The 15,033-nt window shown below is 44.1% G+C and overlaps 1 protein-coding gene and 1 long non-coding RNA gene across 2 annotated transcripts in view; both read left to right on the forward strand.

The window, feature by feature from the left end:
* Window positions 1–15,033, forward strand: part of OTOA (otoancorin) — a 232,770-nt gene that overhangs the window by 181,503 nt on the left and 36,234 nt on the right. The window lies entirely within an intron of this gene.
* On the forward strand, window positions 2,583–5,015 carry LOC309612696. Its single transcript, XR_014235348.1, has 2 exons — window positions 2,583–2,643; window positions 2,761–5,015. It is a non-coding gene; the product is annotated as an uncharacterized lncRNA (long non-coding RNA).

Here is a 15,033-nt window from a genome sequence, read left to right on the forward strand (position 1 = left end):
TAGATGTGAGGCCCCTGACAACCCAGGAAAGAGGTCTGGCGGCCAAGGGAGGAGTGAATGGACCAAGCTTTGGGGGGTGTCCGTCATGCCCCATTTTGTCTTATAGTTCACATCTGAAGCACCAGCAGATTCTCTTGGCTCTGCCTTCAACACATAGCCAGAGGGTTTTGTTTGTTTGTTTTATTCATATATATATATATGTATATGTATATGTGTATATGTACATATATACATATTTGAAGTAACATTGGTTTATAACATTATATGTTTCATGTGTACAACATTATATTTCTACTTCTTTATACACTACAGCTCAAAAAGTTAAGAATAGAATTATCATATGATCCAGCAGTTGCACTTCTGGGTATTTATCCAAAGAACACCAAACATATCCAGCGTTTGACGGCATCTCCTGCTGCCCCGGGTGCTTCCGTTCTGGTGGAGCCCCGTCTTCTCTTCCTGGATGATGCCAATCGCCTTCCGATGGGTACCCTTCTTTCTGCTCTTGCTTCTCTACGTAAGGAAGCTTTTCAAATGGAAGTCAGAGCACATCACTTCTCTGTTCAAAAACCTTCGATGATTCCCCGCCTCACTCAGAGTCAAAGTCAAGTCCCCACCACACCCGGACCACAGCTTCTGCCCTGATTTCACCACTGACCACTTGCCCCCTTGCTCACTCTGTTTCTCAGTGGCCTTGATGTCCCTGGACCAGTCCCAGCACACTCCCACCTCAGAGCCTGTACACTTTCATCCTCCGTCTGGAACATTCTTCCCCCAGCAATCTGCGTGGCTCATTCCCTTTCCTGTGCGGCTCTAGAGGGAGTGGTAATAAGTATGTGAAATGCTAGGGACAGACCATTTGTTGAGGGAGTCTGGCAGGGGAGGAGGAAGGACAATGGGATACTAGGAAAAGGCAGGATGGAGGGAAGCTTTTAACAATAAAATGGCCCCAGGCATGATTCTTGTTTAAAGTAGAAGGAGCTGTGGGAAAGGGAGAGAGAGAAAGAGAGAAAAGTTAATATGGAGAGAATGTCCCCAAGGAGAGAGAGGGCACAGATCAAAAGCATGAGTGGATGAAACAAAATTATTTTAATATTAATTATTAATTATTGCTTTAACAAGTTCATGCCTGAAAGCCATAATTTTCTCTCTGAAATAGAAGGTAGGGTCTAATCTAAGGGGACTGGGCTAATTTAGGGGCCAAGATGAGCTGGTCATGTAGGTTTGAAGCACATCGGCTGCTGAGGGGAGCAGGAGAGGGAGATGATCAGGGATGTGTGAAAAGGTTGCCTTGCTTGCTGGGGGCCAAGCAAGGCTGGAGACCTTGAATTTGAAGCTCCTGTACATGCATGCACGGTTTATTTTTCTCCCCTAGTAATGCTCGGCAGTCCTTGTGTTGTGATGATAAAATAATAGTAACCAACATTTAGTAGAGGATTATCACTTCTCCCATTTTAGAGATGAGGAAACTGAGGCACAGAGCTGTTACACAGCCAGTTAATTGTTGTATTAGTCAGGATTCTCTTGAAAAACAGAACCAATAGGGTCTCAGTCTCTCTCTCTCTCTCCCCACCTCTCTCTCCCTCGGCTAGAGGGAAAGCATTAAGGAAGAAGTAGAGATAGAAAAAAATGAAGAGACATGTTGTCTTCTAGATGAGGCAGGAGGGAATGGAATCCTCTCTCAGAGAGAAAGGGAGAGAGAGAGAGGTTGACTGATTAATTGATTATAATGAATAATTGACTCACATGATTATAAAGGCTGACAAGTCCCAAGATCTGCAGTTGGCAAGCTGGGACCCAGGAGAGCTGATGTTTCAGTTTGAATTCGAAGGCAGGGAAGAACCAATGTCCCAGCTCAGCAGTCAGGCAGGAGTTCCTTCTCTGTCAGGGGAGGGTCATACTTTTTGTTCCATTCAGGACTTCAACTGATTAGATGGGGCTCACCCACTTTAGAGAGGGCAATCTGCTTTACTTAGTCTACTGATTCAAATGTCAGTCTTATCCAGAAACACCCTTGCAGACACACCCAGAATAATGCTTGACCAAATGTCTGGGCACCCCAAGGCTCAGTCAAGTTGACACATAATCTTAACCATCACCATGGTGGAGCCCAAGTCCAAACCCAGGCAATCTCTATCCACTGGAGTCCAAAGTTGAAAATGTGATGACATGGTGAATAACAGGCTGAGTACTAAGGAGTGGTTGATGTAAAGCCCCAAGGAAAACATAAGCTGAGACATACTAGTACTGATGTTGTTATTAATAATAATTAGTGTTTTTGGAAGTGAAGGCAGGACTGGGAGGTAGTAGAAGCCTCTGGTGGATGTACTGGTTAGGGTGTAGGCTGAGCCTGGAGGTGCATTAGTTAGGGTATGGGCTGAGCCAGGAGGTGTACTAGTTAGGGTATGGGATGAGCTGGGAGGTGCATCAGTTAAGGTATAGGCTAAGCTGCTGCAACAAAGGGACCTGAGAATACAAAGGCTTCAACAGGATGAAAGTTTATCTCTTTCTCACATGACAATATAAAGGTGGGTGGGGTGCATTAGTTAAGGTATAGGCTAAGCTGCTGCAACAAAGGAACCTGAGAATACAGAGGTTTCAACAGGATGCAAGTTTATCTCTTTCTCACATGACAATATAAAGGTGGGTGGGGTGCATTAGTTAAGGTATAGGCTAAGCTGCTGCAACAAAGGGACCTGAGAATACAGAGGCTTCAACAGGATGCAAGTTTATCTCTTTCTCACATGACAATATAAAAAGGTGGGTGGGGTCGTTTTGCCGACCCCAACACATGGCTCCATCTCTGGGTCCAACTTTTCCGGCTGTCACCACCTCCCAGCCAGAGGGAAGAGGGGAGGCAGGGAGTGCATGCCTATCCTTTTTAGGATCTCCAGGTGGGTTATCCAATATGGTGGGCAAATGTGGCTATTGAGACTGAGGGAGTGAATTCTGGATTTAATTTAATTTTAATTAGTTTAAATTTAAATAAAAAACTGATACTCTGTTCAGTTATTGGAAGACTTTTAAGTATGTTTGGAACAACTTGAATAAATGAATATACTTTTTCAACTGTGAATCTTCTGAAATCTAAATACAGATCAACTATTTCCAGTGAAAGTTAGCATGACTATAGAGATGTGCTAGAAATATAAAATATCCACTAGATTTTAAAGACTGAGTATGGAAGAAAGAATGTAAAATATCTCATTAATAATTTTAAAATATTGATTCCATGTTGAAATGATAACATTTTGGATATAGTGGGTTAAATAAAATATATTATTAAAGTTAATATAACCTATTTCTCTCTACTTTAAAAAAGTATGCCTACTACAAAATTCAAATATAATGTGGCTCACATTATATTTCCTGGAAAATGTACATATCACTTAAGATCACAACCCATTGGCCAGAAATCAGTCATGAGGTAGTTATCTTCCTGCTTAGAAGAGAAACACACATTCAATTCTTTCCAGTAACTATATAGACACTATTGCTAAGTCACACCTTAAATTCTGATAGGGCTTTAGAATTTCATACACATCATTATATGATCCTTACAAGAACCAGCTCTCAGCACAAGGCCTGGCTTATTGTAGGTCCTCAACAAACATTTGTTGAATAAATATGGGAATAAATTAGGCCATTTGGATGAAGATAAAAGAAGAGGTAGAATATGTAATTCATTCATTCAACAAATACTTTAGTGCTTTCTCTTTTGGGCACTGGGAATACAGCAATGAACAAAACAGACAAAAATTCCTGTTCTCTGGAGGAGTGGGGCTGAAAAATGAACATACAGGCCTGTAGTAAATAATATGATATCAGTTCATAATAAATACGATGACTAAAAATACAAGAGAATAGAGACGTTGAAAGTGATGGGGGGGGTGCATTTCAGATTGAGTAACCAGAGAAGCTTCTTTGAGGAGGTGACATTAGTCGAGAGACATGAGTGAAGCAGACAAGCCGGACTTGGAGATGTCTGGTGTAAGAGCATTGCAGGCGGGAGGAACAGCAAGTGCAAAGGCCCTGAGGCCAGGACGTGCTAGTAGTGTTAGTGGAGTTAACAGCAAGTAGGCAATGCAAGGAAAGGCGAGGTTAAGAGTGAGGGAGACATGGATAGAGTCAGAGCAGGGGACAGGGGCCAAATGACTTAGATTTCATTAGGTTTGATCCTCGGTGGGAAGGTGGCCGCCAGAAGAGTGTTGTTCTTTGAAGCTGTTTAAAATTGTTACCGCACCTTTTGTGAGCTCTTCCTGCCACAAAAGGCACGGAGGCGTGCATAGCATTGTGGATATGGGCCCAGGCAGGGCTACAGCCAGGTTTCCTCTGACTTTCCGCTAAAGGGCTTTTCAAAAATTGGTTTACTTAGCTGTGTTTAGCATCCCCACACTTTGTCTTTAGCTCACTGAAGAGGGAGCAGAGAGATGTTTTGGGCTTCCTTCCAGACTTGGAATTAGTTTGTTTTCTATCTTTTCTCACAAATATCCTACTGCCCTTTGCCAGTATTCCTGGTAATGGAAGCTTTTTGTTTCGTTATATTTTAATCTGCTTGGTGCATGTGGCTTGTCTATCTGGACCCACAAATCACTGCTTATCATCACAGTCAATGGTCTGTGTCCAGCCAATTTCACAGACAAACACCTCTCTCCTGGTCACAGTCTCTGACGTGGGCAAATCTGATTTACAAAGTCAATAAAAATACATTCAGGGAATGACTGGGCCTGCTGGCTTAATAGATGAGATTAAAATCTCCAGGTTTAAGACAATAAGGAGTCATTTAACACACGTAAGGTGGCCAGTGGGTTATGGAAATGTCAGCTGGTCAGGGACAGCACCACTGGAAGGGGATTTATTGGAAGACAAAAGGACTAATTGATTAATTGCCTTCAGTGCCTTTCCCAGCATGACCTGGGGAACAGATATCGTGTATATTTCATTGGTCACTTTGGAGAGCAGACTTTTTTTTTTTTTATAATTGTTACTGCTTTGTCAAGGTTATTCTTTTTTTTTTTAATTATTTATTTATTTATTTATTTATTTATTTATTTTTGGCTGTGTTGGGTCTTCGTTTCTGTGCGAGGGCTTTCTCTAGTTGCGGCAAGTGGGGGCCACTCTTCATCGCGGTGCATGGGCCTCTCACTATCGCGGCCTCTCCTGTTGCGGAGCACAGGCTCCAGACGCGCAGGCTCAGTAGTTGTGGCTTACGGGCCCAGTTGCTCTGCGGCATGTGGGATCCTCCCAGCCCAGGGCTCGAACCCGTGTCCCCTGCATTGGCAGGCAGATTCTCAACCACTGCGCCACCAGGGAAGCCCCAGACATTTTTTCATAGTGGAAGATCACCTAGAACAAAAAAAATAAGGCATTTTATATGGAATTTTTTAAAAATCAAAGTTTTCCTCATTACTGAATGAATGTGTTCATTATAGATGCTGTAACATGGCTTATCTGGAAAGCAGAAGTGAGGAAAGCAGGGCTGGGCAGAGGGAGAAATTGGGCCATGATGCAGTCACAACAAAGGCCGCAGCCAAACCCATGGGAGCTCAAGAGCTGGGATGAAGGCAAGGGACCAGGCCTTTGTGTGCCAACAGGGACCAGCCACTGGATGCAGATGTCCCCAGGAAGTGTGTGTCTGTGTGTGTGTGTGTGTGACCCTGGGTGAGGACAATTCTTGGAAAGTGTCTCGGAAGCCAGGGGCAGGAGTGTCTCAGTCCTGGAGCAGGGACCTGAGTGCCGCATCACAGTGTCCACTACAGTAGACATTTTAGAAAATAGAAGCAAAAAGAAGAAAACAAAAATGACTCCAGATCCCACCAACCTGAGAAAAGGATTAACTTTTTGGTATATATCTTCTCCATCTTTTATATCATACAGATGTATGAATGTATATGAAATGTGTATTGGGTATGCACATACACACATGCACCCACATATATACTGCAAAAATGAATCGTACTATTTCATATCTTGCTTTTTTCTGAATATATCATAAATATATTCTCTGTGTTAATACAGATTAAAATAGACACATCTAGTCTTTTGCCCAGCAATTTCATATCAAAGAATTTTCCTTAAGGAAATATCTGAAATGTATATACAAGATATTTATTATTTCTAACCAGCATTATTTATACTGGTTAGAAAAATCCAGAACAACCTAATGTCCAACAATAAGGGTCTGATTAAATACATTATGGGATAGCTCTACCAAGACCATTGTAATCAGAAGCTTATTTTAATGATGTGAGAAAACTGTGCCCAATGTATGTTAAATATTGGGAAAAAACCCCAGGATACAAAACACAAGCATTTGGTGGGAAAAAAAGTATATGTACATTGGAAAAAATAGTAGAATACCCATAAAATGTTACCAATGGTTATATCTGAATGGAATCACAGGTGCTTTTCTTTCTTTTTTTCATTCTTTTTTTCAAAGTATTTTATAATTAGAAAAGCATTAAAAATATTTTTGGTTAGTCCCCAAATATTTTTAACACTACTCTAAAAATTAAAACAGTAATTCATGTATACGGCAAAATAGTTGATAAAACAAAATGGTATACAATGAAAAGTTACTTCTCTCCCATTCCAGAAACCTCTCTCTTCCCCAGTTCTCTCCTTTTTTTTTTTTTTTTTTTTTTTTGGCTGTGCCCTTACTTCCCCAACCAGGGATTGAACCTGCACCCTTGGCAGTGAGAGCTCAGAGTCCTAACCACTGGACCGCCAGTGAATTCCCCCCCATTTCTCTCCCTAAGAGGCAACCACTGTGAGTAGTTTCTTTTACATCCTTGTAGGGATGTCCTATGTAATATAAACATACACATACACAAACACACACGCACGTGTGTAAGAGAGAGAGCATACTCTATACACCACGCAACATCCTCCCAACTTATTATATCTCGAGAACATTCTAAATCACAACATATAGATCAGGTTCATTCCTTTAGTGTCTAAGTAGTGTTTTTCATGCCCCCCCCCTCCAAGGGAGATGGGTGAGAGTGAATGATAAGTCCTAACATCACAGTAGATGTACAGGTAGTATTAGTTGGCTGAACAAGCTGACTTAAGAGGCCAGAAGGGATTCCCTCCCTCCCACATCATCTGGAGGATGCTTCCCTTCATTGCCTTCTGTCCCAGTTCTTCCTGGGCCTTTTCCCTCCAGCCTCTGTACATATGCTCATCTTGCCCTCAAAGGAAGGAAGAAGGAAGGGGGGGATAAGGAGGGCGGTAGGGAGGAAAGGAAGGAAAATTAAAATACAAAATCTCTCAAGTTGACTTGTTCACTGCCCTTCTACGTAACTGACTCATACACTTGCTCTGTGCCAGGTGTTCTTCTAGGATATTCCAGAAAACAAAAACTTAAGAGTGTCTGTCCTCACTGAGTTACATTCTAGTGACATTCGAGGTAGACACTAAACAAATGTGTCAGATGCTGGTAAGGGCCATGGGCCCACCTCTCTGAACTCCATGCTCAGTATCCAGGCCTCCTTGAGCAAGTCTCTGCTACCCTCTGAGGGCACAGGCGGGTCATCTGCTCTGGCCTTCAGGTTGTGGGCAAGGGGCTGCTGTGTCTTCCTCATCTGCCACTGGACCCTCCTCTTCCTGTGCACCCTGCTGTCCTGTCAATGTCTCCCTGGTGACATAGGGCAAGGGCTGGCATAAATAATATCTCCTGTTAGGTAGTTAGACATTAGCAGCAAGGAGGTGACAGTGGCCAGTTAAATTATTCAAGACAAGAGGGGAGTAGTCAAGTCACACCCCAACCATCTGGGGACGCTCCCCTGACCCCGCCCAGAACGGGTGAAACTATGTTCGGGTGGTGGGCAACTTATCCTGAGAAAGAGGGAGCGCAGTAACACGAGGGAACTTCCCTGGGCTGCGCATGCCCAGACTAGACAGGCGTATAACCTATGGTAAACACAAACTCACTATAGCATCACTATAATAAAATCTGCATGTGGTTTTGCCCTCCCCCCCGCCCCCCGTGGGCTTTTCTTAGCGAATCAAGGGTAAGGGCATGCGCAATAATGAACTTGTTACATAGCTCGGGACTGTCAATCAAATAATGATCCCCCTGTCACTCACCCATGATCGCGCCCCGCCTCCTCGCAGAACACTCCTTACAAACACCCTTAAACCAGTACAGAAGTGCTGGCTTCACTTCGGAGAAGCAGTCTGCTCTCCCTCTGAGAGCGGAAGCTTAAGCCTGAAGTGGTAGTCTGCAATTCTTTGCTTGCCGTCACAAGGACCGAGATTGCTGCTCCGGGTCTTCCGTGACCTCCACGGCTGAAGCTATTTGACACAATGCACGCCAACCCGGTAACACTACTGTTAACTGAGCACCTAGGTCTATGTGCCTGGTGCTGAAATAAGTATTTTACGTGTATGAACTTGCATGAAACTTTTGAGGTAGGTACTATTATTATCTTCGTTTCATAGATGAGAAAACTGAGAACCACAGAGAAGAGGAGGAATCAGAAAAGTTGAACCATGGCAGACTCTCAGGTGTCCTTAATATCTTTTTTTTTTTTAATGATTCAGCACCTCTTTTTTTTTTTAATTTATATTTTATTTTATTTATTTTTGGCTGCATTGGGTCTTCGTTGCTGCGCGTGGGCTTTCTCTAGTTGCGGCGAGCGGGGGCTACTCTTCGTTGTGGTGCTCGGGCTTCTCATTGCGGTGGCTTCTCCCGTTGCGGAGCACGGGCTCTAGGTGCGCGGGCTTCAGTAGTTGTGGCTCGCAGCCTCAGTAGTTGTGGTGCACAGGCTTAGTTGCTCCGCGGCATGTGGGATCTTCCCGGACCAGGGCTCGAACCTGTGTCCCCTGCATCGGCAGGCGGATTCCTAACCACTAAGCCACCAGGGAAGCCCCGTCCTTAATATCTTAACTGTGACATGCTAAATATGTGTCAACAGATAGGCAATTTTGCTCTTTCTTTTTAAAAGTCGGGACCCTTGCTTTTGGGATAAATATTCCCAAGATTTTTGATTTTTCACTCGCTGGCTCTTGATTTTTTGCAACTGTTAATCAATTAAATTATTCAGCATATGTTACTAGCACCTACTCTGTTCCAGGAAATTTCTGGGCGTTGGGGATACAAAGATTAGGATGGACGGGTCCTCCGGTGAACAAATGACCATAAAAGAATGCAGATTGGATTATATAAATTGTAAATGTGATAACAGTAACTTAGCCCATAATATTTGTTGAGCACTAATAGATTACTAGACAACGCGTTATGGGCATTGCCTGACATGAACCTCATAAGAATCGTGAGATTTTACAGGTGAGGAAACGAAAGCTCAGAGAAGGTCAGTCCCCTGCCCCGGGGAGTCTTGCCAGATCCGATGTAGGACGCCCAGTTAAATTTAAATTTCAGAGAAGCTTGTTCCATACTTAGACCAAAAAATTATTCATTGTTTATCTGAAATTCAAATTTAACTGTGTGTTCTGTATTTTTATTTGCTAAATCTGACAACCCAAGCTCAAGGTCATCCAACCAGCATTTGGACTCAAATCTCACTTTGGAAACGAAGCTGGCGAACACCGCGTACTGAAACTGATCACAAGGTCAACAGCAGCATGCCCTCAAACGCCCCCCACCCCTCCCCTGTCAGAGATTCTTCAGACGGTACTGGCCTTCTAGGATGTACCAGAATGGTACAGGCCCTCAGAGAAGTTAGTGGTACGTGTGTGCCTGTGCGCGTGTGTGTTTAGAGATGGAGACAGGAGGGAAGGGGGAGTCTCGCCACCTTTGACCTCCTGGTGCGAGAAGACAGCAGCTAAGCAGCGAAGTGAGTGGCTCGCATCTGTGCTGCTCCTTCCGGAGGGAAATCAATGATTTAGTTAAAGCCTCACATGCCCCGTGCTGCGGATTGGGGCCATCCCAGCGGAGCCGCTCCACAGAGCCTTTTTATAAACCAGCAACAATTTACACTCCAAATGAAGTCCTAATAAACTACCGCGCAGCCCTGCCAGGAGGAGGCCGGGTAAACACTTCCTTTTAATAAAACAGTTGAGCGCTGGTCTCAGCAGGGCTGAAACTCTTGAGCATCCAACATCCTGGCCTTGCAGCCTGGACCCAGGGGACCGAGGGAGGGGTCCCCGCACAGCCCAGCTGCTGTAGGGTTTATCTGCTTTTATTCACCCAGGTCTCTGCTCCTGGTCTTTCGATTCCCAGGGTGGGAGGAGCCTTAGATTTCAGCCAGGACAGTGTCATGCTGGGTGCTGGAATTCTAGTGTTTCCCAGCCATGAGTCCATGATTCCTCACTGCTGTTCCAGGGGGACAGTGCTGCATGATTGTTGGAACTCTGGCCTGGAGTCAGGCTGCTGGATCATGTACCGCTTACTAGATGTGTGACCTTGGGTACGTTTAACCCCTCCATGCCTCACTTTATCATTTACAAAGTGGAGATAAATACAGCACCTCTTATTTAAAGTTATGGCATAGTGCCTGGCCTAAGTGCTCAATAACAATCATTACTGTGATTTTATTATTAAAATGACATTATATATAATGACTGTGAAGTTCTCAGCACATAATAAATGCTTAACAAATGGTCTGATCTTTATGCTATTATATTTAGTATGACTGTAAGTATTAATAAGCTATATCAGAAAGACCTTGATAACTTTGAGAAAAAGTTACATTGCTGTAAATTCTACCCCTTGTGCTCACTCCATCCTCAAAAGGAACTAAACAGAATAAATGTAAATAAATTTAATCCTGACAACCCTCAAACATCTGCCCCACTCCCAAATTTACCCAAAGTTATGTTTATTTCAGGTAAAAGTACACCAGTTCTTTCAACAATTCATCCAGACATCCTAGTTCTTTTTCTATCAAGCCTCAGGTTTAAAATGGGGACTAGAATACTTGCCTTCCAGGAGGGAATAAGTTAGTGGATGATAAAGGTCCTAGCATGTTTGTAGCACAGACTAGGTGCTTTTCCTTCCTGTTCCCCACATGAGAGCAGAGTGTCATTGTCCCACTTCCTAAGAGCCAGCCTAGCTAGTGACTGTGGAGTCAGAGTCAGATTGTCTGGGTCCCAAACTGGCTCCATCAAAGCTGTGTGACCTTGGGCAAGTTACTTAACCTCTCCTTGCCTCACTCACCTCACCCGTATAGTGGGAACAATAACATTGTGTGCTTGTGTTGATTAACCAAGATGAACCAGGCATTGCACAGTGCCCGATGTGTGGTAGGCACTCAATCAATAGTCTTAGGCTATTATTATTTCAAGTGAGCCACACAGAACTGGAGGTAGTACTCAGGAAGAGGGTACTATCCCTAACCCTCTCTTTAGCCAGCATCAGACCACCATCCTTGGCCATCTCCTCCCATTACTGGCTCATTCTGAGCTTATGAGCTTTCCCACAAAAGCTACCATTCAGCGTCAACCCTCTTATCTTGTTCTCCATCCGCTATTATTTCCTTTGGACTCAAGTGTAAGCCTTCACATTAATCCCTATTTAATTTCATCCTGCTAGTTTTGTGCTGTGATTCCAATTGTTCAAAAATCTTTTGGATGCTCAGCCTGTCATCCAACATTGGCCAGAGCTCCTGCTATCCGGGCTTATGGACAAAGCAGATGTTATAAAACCAGGAGGAAGAGCCAGAGCCTGTAGTGGACTTTTGTTGCTCTTGCCTGCCCAGAATTCATGCCCCATTTTTTGGCAACTGCACTTCAATATTTCTTTAAGGAATCACCCCTCTCCCATGGCGTGTAGTTTTGGAGGGGTTGTCAATCAAGGTGTCAGAGGAGGATACAGGTCCCAAACTGGGCCAATCAGATTCTTTCTCTGGGACCTAACTGTTGAGAATGATACAAGGAACACTTCCCACCAAAGAAAAGAAAAGAAAAAGTCAAGAGTTGGTTCATCCTGAGAACAGCTACTTGAAGAGATTGTTCACTAGATCCTATTCAATCCTTAGTGCTTAGTGCTGCCTTTTTCCTGTCCTGTCAAGGCCTGGTTCTTCAGCTTTGCCTTTGATGGCGTGTATCAGGTATTTATTGCCACAAGAATGATGTGTAACAAACTTTTATGGGCTGAGTTGTGTCCTCCCAAAATTCATAGGTTAAAGTCCTAACCCTCAGTACCTCAGAATGTGACTGTATTTGGAGATAGGGTTTAAAGAGGTGATTAAGTTAAAATGAGATCATTAGGATGGACCCTAATCCAATCTGAATGGTATCCTTATGAAAAGAGGAAATTGGGACACACAGAGACTCGACAGACATTCACACACACAGAGGAAAGACCATGTGAGGACACAGCCAGAGGGCAACCACCTACAAGTCAAGGAGAGAGCCCTCAGAAGAGACCCAACCTGCTGACACCTTGATCTTGGACTTCTAGCCTCCAGACTGCAAGAAAATAAATTTCTGTTATTTAAGCCACCTTGTCTTGTGGTATTTTGTTATTGTAACCCTAACAAACTAACAAAAGCCATGTCCAAATTTAGTGACTTAAAGCACTAAGCATTTAGTCAGCTCATAAATCTGTGGATCATGTAGGTGGGTCTTCTGGTCTACTTTGAGTTCACTCATGAATCCGTGGTTAGCTGAAGGTCAACTAAACAACTCTACTGGCCTTGGCTGGACCCTTTCACATGTCTGGGGGGTCAGCTGGGAATTGAGTGAATTCTAGGATGACCTCAGCTGGAACAAATGGGGTGACTCAGTTGTGTTCAACGTGTCTCACCCTCTAGCAAGTTAACAGGGCATGTTCTCAGGATAAGGGCAGAGGAGCAAGAGAGGGTGGGAAGTGCCAATGCTTTTTCAAGACTCTGCTTGTGTCACAGTTGCGAAATTCCTATTGGCCAAAGCACATTGCAGGGGTGGGAGGAGCTACAAAGACACATTACAAAGAGTGTGGCTAAAGGGAAGGTGAAGAATTGGAGACGTTATTGAATCAACTACATACCATGAGCTAGTTCAAAACCTCTTGGCAAATTATTTTTTACCACCACCATTACCCCAGCCCAGACTCCCCACGCCACCCCACCTCCAAGTTGGTATTTGTTGCTTTTTAAGAACCTCATGGATAAAGAGCTGGAAGGTTGCATGGACTTGTATCTACATCCGAGTTTTGGAAGCCAGTGGAAGAGAGAATTTCAAGATGGAAGCCATGGTCAACAGTGCCAAATGGTGTATAGACATCAAAAGATATAAGGACTGAGAAAGGCCCATTGGTTTTATGAGTAAGTGGGTTACCTATCACCTTAGTAAGAACGGTTTCTAGGGAGAAGTGGGGGCAGAGGCCAGATCAGAGTGGGTGAAAGGTGAGGGAGGGGACACTGTGAGTGTAGACAACTCTTTGAAGAATCTTGTGTGATATAAAGCCTGGAGGAGGATGTGGGGTTAGGGAAGGGTTTTTTTAATTTGTGTTTATAGAGGGGAGAAACATGCAAAAGAAGCCGGTTGGTTGCAAAGTCTAATTCTAAGCAACTGAACTAAGAGGAAGCAGCCCAGCCTCCAGAGGGCAGGTTCTTTCCTTCTGCTGAGTCCAGGCATGCTTGTTACTCCTACTGGCTTTCACTTCCCTGGGTCAGCATCTAGCAGCTTGCCAGATGCCCCAACAGGAATGTTGCCCATCTTTACCAGAAATTCCCTGTCTCTGTCTTATTATACCACGTGAACATTGGCCTTCTCACCCCTTCACAGTACCCTGGGACAAACCTACCAGGGTTGGGATCCAAGATACTAATGGAGTGGGGGTCGAGTGAGGATGGGGCTATTTGACTTTCCCAGCTTGAGACCACCTCCATCATCCATCCAGTTGGGATGGCAGTCAATGACACCCCAGTTACATGGAAATCCTGGTAAACTCAGAAAATCAGAAAGAAAAACTTACATCTTATATAACTGAATTACATCTGGGGCACATGCAGCCTCTCTGGAAGATGAGGTAGAATGGAAGTCAGCTCCAGGAAAATGAATTAGAGAAGGGAGAATAACATCCTAATTTGAGTCCTCTGTGAGGGCTGGAGCCAACTCATGGAATAAATATGGACTTTATGCAGCGCCACCACTTGCTGTGTGACCTTTCACAAGTGAACTGACCTCTCTGGGCTTCAACCTCATAGAATTGTGAGAATTAAATAAAACTCCTCTTGTAAAGTAGCATGATGCTCATTTAGTAAATTCCTCTCTTTTAAAAAAAACCATTGTGCAGTTATTAAATTATGTTCTCTCAGCTTTAAACCCAACGCTCTCTTTTCAGCTCTGTGTTACTGGGACTGGGACTCCGTATATTTCTGCTGTGCCAGCTGCTCCCTGTTAGGCTCTGTCCAGAGGGGGCGCTAGAGAGAGGCCGTGAGGTTGGAAGAGAAAGTTGAGACTTGCTTCTTCTCGTTCATGTAAACCTTTCCTTAACATGCACATGATCCAGTCTGTGGCTTTCCCCAAACACACAGGACCAGTTTCATTGGAGACGCCAACACCAGCTAGCTGGCACCCCCTCCTCAGGGATTTGGGTTCCAGACCCACAGGACCCCTCCTCTGAACTGCTGAGTTTTGATAATTCCAACATCTTCCCTTGTTGCCCCAACTGGTGGTGGTAACTGCTTCCTGCAGGGGCTGTCCCTGTGATACCTTGGAGTTATGTTTTCCTCTTTCAGTTAATTGATTATCAGTGCTAGACCTTGTTAGAAATTCCTCGTAACAAAGGGCATCATTCCAATAACTTGTGTGGCTCCTGTCTCCAGACTGGACCCTGACTGATACACCCACTGTCACAGAACCCCAAAAACAGTACTACCACGGGCTCAATCCCATTGTCCTGAATTGTTTCTGACCCTGTATCCCTGTTAATATGGGTTTTCCCCTTGTAGTGATCAGTAAACCTGACTGTGTCAGAATCTGCTGGGACTTCTGTTAACATATTTTGGGGGCCCCACCTCTAGAGGCTCCGACTCACTAGGGAAGCTGAGAATCTGTATATTTAATAAGTGCTCCTGGTTTGGGAAATCACTTTTTTGCAGTCAGGAGCCAGCTTTTCCCATCTTTGTTCCCAGGAACCTG

Source organism: Balaenoptera borealis, assembly GCF_965194805.1.
Source record: "Balaenoptera borealis genome assembly, chromosome: 16".
Taxonomy (NCBI): Eukaryota; Metazoa; Chordata; class Mammalia; order Artiodactyla; family Balaenopteridae; genus Balaenoptera; species Balaenoptera borealis.